Raw genomic sequence first — 8731 nt, 5'->3', positions numbered from 1 at the left:
ACTGTATATTGTTGGAATTTCTTTGACGCTAAGTGTTGACTCACAAATAAGATTGTTCATTCAAAAAAATGGTAATTTTAATGCAATGTTTATGCAAAAATTTGAAATCAAAGTTTATTGATATAAATGGGTGAAATACAGTGAACGAGTCATTGATAAGAACACAATGGTGATCAAGTCATTCACAGTATGCAAGTTGGTGCCATCAAATGATTAACAAAAATCGTTTGGAGTCAGGTTAACACAACCTTGTTGTAGTATGCTTTCAAAATAAACCCTGCCTCAATTAGGTCTTTTAAGGGTTATAACGTGGTCTGGTTCGCGGTTTCTTGAAACAAAAGGATATAAGGCTCAAAATTTATTTTTACCCACCCCTTCTTCTTGATGATCTCCAGTTCCTATATTCAGTCAATTCAATACACGCATTCGACTTCCAAGAGGGTTCGAAGGTGTGATGAGGATTCAAGACGATTTTTCTTGAAATGGCAGTCACCTTATTTTTTGTTTTGTTGAGGATTTAATGACCTCTTTTGATTGATTTTCTTTATCCCTAATTTTGCCTGGACCGCTTCTTTGAAGCTTTTGGTCCATCGGGATGCCCTAACTTTTGCCTAAGTCATCTTGTGGTATTGACCTAGTGGGCTTTTTTCTATCCTCTTTTTTTTTTATGCGTGTGACTGCCACATTATTGGTGGATGAGGATCAACCAACACTAATTTCATCTTTCCTCAACTTCTTCGACACTTCAACATGTGCACGAAGGATGACATGTGGTTGAACCTAATTGGAGGGTGTTCATATGGACAATTTTTTGAAAGATCGAATGCATGATCAAACTATCTGAACACAACTACCCTGCCCCAGGTTAAGATTAAGGGTTTTAGATCCGAAATAAACACCAACTTCTAGGCTCAAAGTGGTTGACTAGGGATTAACTCCTTATCTCTTCAGTGTTTGGGGATTTGAAACAATGCCTTACATCATCGACAAGGTTTTACTCAAAAGCATACCACAACAATTTCAGGTGTTTCGTTTTCATCATCCTCCCTCCAATCTTTGTTAACACAACAGTTTGATAAACAAAAGTGAATGAGAGGAGTATTTTGTTTTTGTTTTTTAACATAAATGAAAAACGAGTGAATACGAATGGATTAATTCAAAAGATGCATAAACCTTTCATTAATCTTACCAATTCAAAGAAAACAACAATGCTTAAAAGCAATTAACAATCAACATGCAAAGAAACTACAAAAGAAGTGTTGAAACAGCCAAATGATTGTCGACTTTAGGGAATTGACTTCTTCAAACTTGAAGGTTTGGATCAACAAGCTTTTTGACATTGACACGATGATATTCAAATTCTTTTCCTTCATTCTCATCGTTGAACGCAACCCTCTTGGATCCACTACTCACTTCTCCTTTTCTTTCATTGGTATGGGTCGTGACATTGGAAATCCAAGACGGTATCTCAATGTTCTTACCAGGAAACAATGATAGCTCATTAGCCACATCCCCGACATCTTCCTTGTGGAACAAAACCTTGAGGGTTTTCAAGGGTCCTTTCCCTTTATCATTACTTGGCCCAGAGATCAAGGTATATGTACTTGAGACTTCCTCCTTGAGTGTTGGTGACCTTATGTCAATCAAACTTTGCAGCTTGAGCTTAAAACTCTTGCATTCCTCGATGGAGTGCCCCATTGTTCCAGTATGGTATTCGCACTTGATCTTCGGGTGATCTTCTTCAAAGACTAAGCTCTTCTTGTTAATCAGTCCTCGTACCAAATATTTTAGCGCACAGCAAGAATCTAGGTCATGTCCCAATGCCCCTTTATGGAATTCACATGTTGCATTTGGATTGTACCATGGCAGGTATGGTGACACAGGTGTGAGAGCTCGAGGGGTCACCAAAGCATTCTGGATCAGTAGCGGGTAGAGCTTGCTATATGGTGTAACACCCCAAATAAAGTAAAAGAATTATTTAATTAAGTTGATAATATTATTTTATTAATTTAATTAAATAAAATGGAATTATTGGATTATTATTATTATTAATTGGAATAATAATTATTGGAAAATATATAAGTTGGGATAAGAGAAAGATTCTCATTTTTTGGAACAGAAGAGTTTCACGTGAAGTTGGAAAGCTGCAGAGAAGAGGAAAGAGCTGTAGAGCGAAGGTCGAAGAACGGAAAAGCTGAAGCTTGGAGAGTGCTCAGAACTTCCTTCAATCCAAAGAGGTAAGGGGTCTGAACCTTATTAAACAATGATATGCGAGCAATTGTATGACATCTGTTGAATTGTTGATGAATTTTGGGGATTTTAGGGAGATTGGGAAAGTTGGGGTTTTGATGGAAAATCCTCTGATTTGTGAGTTTTGTTGTGTTATATGCATCGTAATCGAAGTATGTTGCGTATATGTGTCTGTTAAATGTCGATTTTGGTTTGCTAGCTGTGGGGTACGGGTTATGGCGAGTAGAGAAGCGAAGCTGCGCTGAATTCTGCAGCAGAGGGTTCTGGTTGCGCGCGATTCGCGGCGCGAAGCCTAGTTCGCGGCGCGAACTGGGCAGGATTTAGAGGGGTTCTGTAATTCGTGGTTCGCGACGCGAACCCTGCTTCGCGGCGCGTACTGAAGCGAAATAAGTTGTTCGCGACGCGACCCTTCGTTCGCGGCGCGAACTGTGTTGAGTTGGAGAGTTCGCGGCGCGTCCCTATGTTGGCGGCGCGAACTGGTGAAATGCAGAAGCTAATGTTGGTGGGTTTTGAGTACGTTGAGTTGCGAGACTCTTAGTAAGTCGCTGTAGTTGTACTATAAACAATTAATAGTGATTATATGATTTGTATGAGGTGTCATGATGAGGATATGTTGAATTTACGTGTTTAATTATGAATGTGTTATGTGACGATGTGATATCGTTATGATGTTGTTGTTGTTTTGTTGAGTTGTATGTCATGATATTAATGATGATGATAACATGACTATATGATGTTGTTGTTGCGATGATGATTATGATGCATGTTTGATGTGCATGCATTCATGAAAGGCCGATGCCTAGTGATGAACGGACATGAGTTCCAATGATGTTGTTGACTCCGGGCTTGTTGAGAGGCTTGGTTCCTTACGGGGGACTCGGATTCTATGGTGATGAATCTGGGAGTGGTGATCCTGTAGTGATCACAAAATGGGTATACCGAGTCGTGTCGAGTCATGCATGGGTGTGTGCATTGCATTTGATGTGTTGTGTTGTTGGTGTTCATGAGTTATTGATTATGATGATTAGGATGAACTGTGTTGGCATATGTGAAACATATTTATGTTTATATTTCTGTCGTTATATTATTATTTAATAATGTAATTCTCACCCCTTCTGCATGTGTTTATGTTCATCTATGATGAGCAATGTGCAGATAAAGAGGAGTAGCTATTGTTGAGGTTCGAAGAATAAGTGTAGGGTCATTCTACAGAGTCGAGTCAGATGCTCTGGTCATGTGACACCGGGGATTATGGGATCCGATAGCTATATTATTGTTATTTACGTTGTTTGTGATGAATGATTTGTTGAGATGTTTTGTTGAGATCATGTTGGCACATTATGATAATAATTATGTTGTTGTCCGCTGCGAAGATTTAATAAATTAAATAATATGTTTTATGTTGTGATGCGATAGATGATATGTGGTATGAAATGTAAACTCTTCTACATGTTGTACTCTGATAAATTAATTAAATATGTCGTTTGGGTAGAAGGGTGTTACATTAGTGGTATCAGAGCATGGTCAGTCCAGTCGAGTCGTAGTGTGAGGTTTTCCCTGTTGGTCGATTAGTGTGGATGACACTGTCGATATTTAACGGTTGTGGTTGTGTTGTGCAGAGTATGGCTGGAGAAAATGATCGTGCGATTGCTGAAGCTTTGACTGCTATGGCGCAGGCTATGCAGGCGCAGCAGAATCCGCCGGTCGACGAGTTTAGGAATTTGGGAAGGTTTCTGAAGAATAACCCCCCTACATTCAAAGGGCGCTATGATCCAGATGGTGCTCAGATTTGGCTGAAGGAAATTGAGAAGATTTTCCGGGTGATGACGTGTACTGAAGCACAGAAGGTGCAGTTTGGTACGCATATGTTATCTGAAGAGGCTGAGAACTGGTGGGATAACACTCGCCAGAGGATTGCGGTACCAGGTGCTGAGATGACTTGGGAAAGGTTCAAGACGGCCTTTCTGGAGAAATATTTTCCTGCTGATGTGCGATGTAAGAAGGAGATGGAATTTCTAGGACTGAAGCAGGGTAACATGTCTGTTGCTGATTACGCTTCGAAGTTTGAGGAGCTGGTGCAGTATTGTCCTCATTATAACAATGCTGATGCTGAGGAATCCAAGTGTGTCAAGTTTGAGAACGGGTTGCGTCCCGAGATCAAACAAGGCATTGGTTACCAGGAGATTCGTAGGTTTCCTACACTGGTTAATAAGTGCAGGATATTTGATGAAGATAGCAAGGCGAGGACAGCTCATTACAAGAGTCTTAGTGAGAAGAAGAATAAGGATCGTGGTAGTCCTTATGCATCTCCGAATGGGAAAGGTAAGCAGAAAGTGGTAGATGAGAAGAAGCCAAGTGGGGGAGGATCTCCCATAGCTGGTAAGTGTTTCAAGTGTGGCGAGCCAGGCCACCGTGCTGATGGCTGTACCAAGAAAGTGCTTAGATGTTTCCGATGCGGTCAGACTGGTCATAGAGTTACTGAATGTAAGGATGCTGGTCCGACATGTTTTAATTGTGGCGAGAAAGGCCACATCAGTTCGCAGTGCTCGAAACCGAAGAAGGCGGCTACTGCAGCTCATACTACTGGTAGAGTGTTTGCTCTGAGTGGGGCTGAAGCTCCTAAAGGAGATAATCTGATTAAAGGTACTTGCTTGATTAATAATGTTGAATTGCTTGCTATTGTTGACACTGGTGCTACGCATTCGTTTATTTCGTATGAGTGTGCGACCAGGATTGGTGTGAGTATGTCGTCCCTAGGCGGAAGTATGGTGATAGATACTCCTGCTAATGGTTCTGTGAAGACTTCTGTTGTCTGTCGAGGTTGTCATTTGACGATCTTTGGGAGAGAGTTCGTGGTTGATTTGGTGTGCTTACCCTTGCACCAAATTGATATCATTCTGGGAATGAATTGGCTAGAATTCTATGGCGTGTTTATCAACTGCTATAGGAAGACGGTGAGGTTTTCTGAAGTTGGCGAGAATGAGGAGGCAAGATTTCTATCTGCTAGGCAGGTGGGGGAAATTGTGAAAGATGAAGCTCAGGTATTCGCTTTATTTGCGTCTCTGCAAGCGGATAAGAAAGTGGTGAGTGTAGATTTGCCTATTGTCTGTGAATTTCAGGATGTGTTTCCGGGGGATGTAAGTGAATTACCTCCAGAACGTGAAGTTGAATTTGCCATTGACTTAGTACCAGGTACGAGTCCAGTGTCGATGTCTCCTTATAGAATGTCGGCGACTGAATTAGTTGAATTGAAGAAGCAACTTGAAGAATTGCTTGAGAAGAAGTTTGTGCGTCCAAGTGTTTCTCCTTGGGGTGCACCAGTATTGTTAGTAAAGAAGAAAGAAGGTACGATGAGGTTGTGTGTCGATTATCGGCAGTTGAATAAGGTGACTATCAAGAATCGGTATCCATTGCCGAGGATTGATGATTTGATGGATCAGTTGGTTGGAGCTCATGTTTTCAGTAAGATTGATTTGCGGTCAGGTTATCATCAGATCCGAGTGAAGTCAGATGATATTGCGAAGACTGCTTTCCGTACGAGGTATGGTCATTATGAATACACTGTGATGCCGTTCGGTGTGTCTAATGCTCCAGGTGTGTTTATGGAATATATGAATCGTATATTTCATCCGTACCTTGATAATTTTGTTGTGGTGTTCATAGATGATATATTGATATATTCTAAGACGGAAGAAGAGCATGCAGGACATCTGAGAATTGTTTTGCAGGTGTTAAGAGAAAAGAAATTATATGCAAAGTTATCTAAATGTGAGTTCTGGTTGAAGGAAGTGAGTTTCCTTGGCCATGTGATTTCGAGCGGTGGGATTTCGGTCGATCCTGCTAAAGTTGTTGCTGTATTACAGTGGGAGACTCCGAAGTCTGCTACCGAGATACGCAGTTTTCTGGGGTTAGCTGGTTATTATCGCAGATTTATTGAGGGCTTCTCTAAGTTGGCATTGCCGTTGACGCAGTTGACTAAGAAGGGTCAAGTGTATGTGTGGGATGCAGCTTGTGAAGCGAGTTTTGTTGAGTTGAAGAGGCGGTTGACCAGTGCTCCAGTGTTGGTCTTGCCTAATCCTGGTGAGTCCTTCGTTGTTTATTGTGATGCTTCTTTGATGGGTCTTGGTGGTGTTTTGATGCAGAACGGTAAAGTTGTAGCTTATGCTTCTAGACAGTTGAAAGTTCATGAGAGGAATTATCCTACGCATGATCTAGAACTTGCAGCTGTTGTATTTGTGTTGAAAATGTGGAGGCATTATCTGTATGGTTCCAGATTCGAAGTGTCCAGTGATCACAAGAGTCTGAAGTATCTGTTTGATCAGAAAGAGTTAAATATGAGACAGAGAAGGTGGTTAGAATTACTGAAGGATTTTGACTTCGAATTGAGTTATCATCCCGGTAAGGCTAATGTAGTTGCAGATGCGCTGAGTAGAAAGTCTCTACATATGTCTATGATGATGGTTCGGGAGCTTGAGTTAATTGAACAGTTCCGTGATATGAGTTTGGGTTGTGAAGTTTCCGCTGATAGTGTAAGGTTGGGTATGCTGAAGTTGACTAGTGGAATTCTGGAAGATATTCGGAATGGTCAGCAAGTTGATGTCGCTCTAGTTGATCATATTACTATGGTTAACCAAGGTAATGGTGGTAATTTTGAAATTGATGAGAATGGCATCCTGCGATTTCAAGGTAGAGTTTGTGTTCCTGAGGTGTCTGAATTGAAAAAGAGTATTCTTGAAGAGGGTCATAGGAGTGGATTGAGTATCCATCCAGGTGCAACTAAAATGTATCAAGATTTGAAGAGGTTGTTTTGGTGGGCTGGTATGAAAAGAGATGTTGCCAAGTTTGTGTATGCCTGTTTGACTTGTCAGGAGTCAAAGATTGAACATCAGAAACCGGCAGGTATGATGCAACCTTTGAAGATTCCTGAATGGAAGTGGGATAGCATTTCCATGGATTTTGTGACGGGATTGCCGAGGACGGTGAAAGGTAATGATTCTATTTGGGTGATTGTGGATCGATTGACTAAGTCGGCGCATTTCTTACCGATAAAGATTAATCACTCTTTAGAGAAATTGGCAGAGTTGTATATTGAGGAGATAGTGAGGCTGCATGGTATTCCATCCAGTATTGTGTCTGATAGAGATCCCAGATTTACTTCTAGATTTTGGGAAAGTTTACAGAAAGCGTTGGGGACTAAGTTGAGGTTGAGTTCAGCTTATCATCCTCAGACTGATGGTCAGGCTGAAAGAACTATCCAATCCTTGGAGGATTTGTTGAGAGCTTGTGTGTTGGAGCAGAGTGGTTCTTGGGATAGTTATTTGCCGTTGGTGGAGTTTACTTATAATAATAGTTTTCATGCTAGTATCGGTATGGCTCCATATGAAGCATTGTATGGTAGGAGGTGTAGAACTCCATTGTGTTGGTATGAATCAGGTGAGAGTGTTGTACTCGGACCTGAGATTGTGCAGCAGACGACTGAAAGGATTAAGATGATTCAGGAGAAAATGAAGATTTCTCAGAGTCGTCAGAAGAGTTATCATGATAATAGAAGAAAGGCACTTGAGTTCCAAGAGGGAGATCATGTGTTCTTGAGAGTTACTCCGACGACAGGTGTGGGTAGAGCTTTAAAGTCTAAAAAGCTTACTCCGAGGTTTGTGGGTCCGTATCAGATTTTGAAGAGGGTTGGGGAAGTGGCGTATCGGATAGCTTTACCGCCGTCGCTTTCTAATCTACATGATGTGTTTCATGTATCTCAGTTGAGAAAATATATTGCGGATCCTTCGCATGTTGTTCAGTTGGATGATATCCAGGTGAGGGATAATTTGACCGTTGATGTGTTGCCAATTCGGATAGATGACCGAGAAGAGAAGACCCTGAGAGGTAAGAAGATTGCTCTAGTGAAAGTTGTTTGGGGAGGTCCAGCTGGTGAGAGCTTGACTTGGGAGCGTGAAGATCAGATGAAGGAGTCGTATCCGACTCTATTTGCTTGAGGTATGTTTTCGAGGACGAAAACTTCTAAAGTGGGGGAGAGTTGTAACACCCCAAATAAAGTAAAAGAATTATTTAATTAAGTTGATAATATTATTTTATTAATTTAATTAAATAAAATGGAATTATTGGATTATTATTATTATTAATTGGAATAATAATTATTGGAAAATATATAAGTTGGGATAAGAGAAAGATTCTCATTTTTTGGAACAGAAGAGTTTCACGTGAAGTTGGAAAGCTGCAGAGAAGAGGAAAGAGCTGTAGAGCGAAGGTCGAAGAACGGAAAAGCTGAAGCTTGGAGAGTGCTCAGAACTTCCTTCAATCCAAAGAGGTAAGGGGTCTGAACCTTATTAAACAATGATATGCGAGCAATTGTATGACATCTGTTGAATTGTTGATGAATTTTGGGGATTTTAGGGAGATTGGGAAAGTTGGGGTTTTGATGGAAAATCCTCTGATTTGTGAGTTTTGTTGTGTTATATGCATCGTA

This window comes from Lathyrus oleraceus, chromosome 2, assembly GCF_024323335.1.
Source record: "Lathyrus oleraceus cultivar Zhongwan6 chromosome 2, CAAS_Psat_ZW6_1.0, whole genome shotgun sequence".
Taxonomy (NCBI): domain Eukaryota; kingdom Viridiplantae; phylum Streptophyta; class Magnoliopsida; order Fabales; family Fabaceae; genus Lathyrus; species Lathyrus oleraceus.
Note: the sequence above shows the minus strand (reverse complement) of the source record.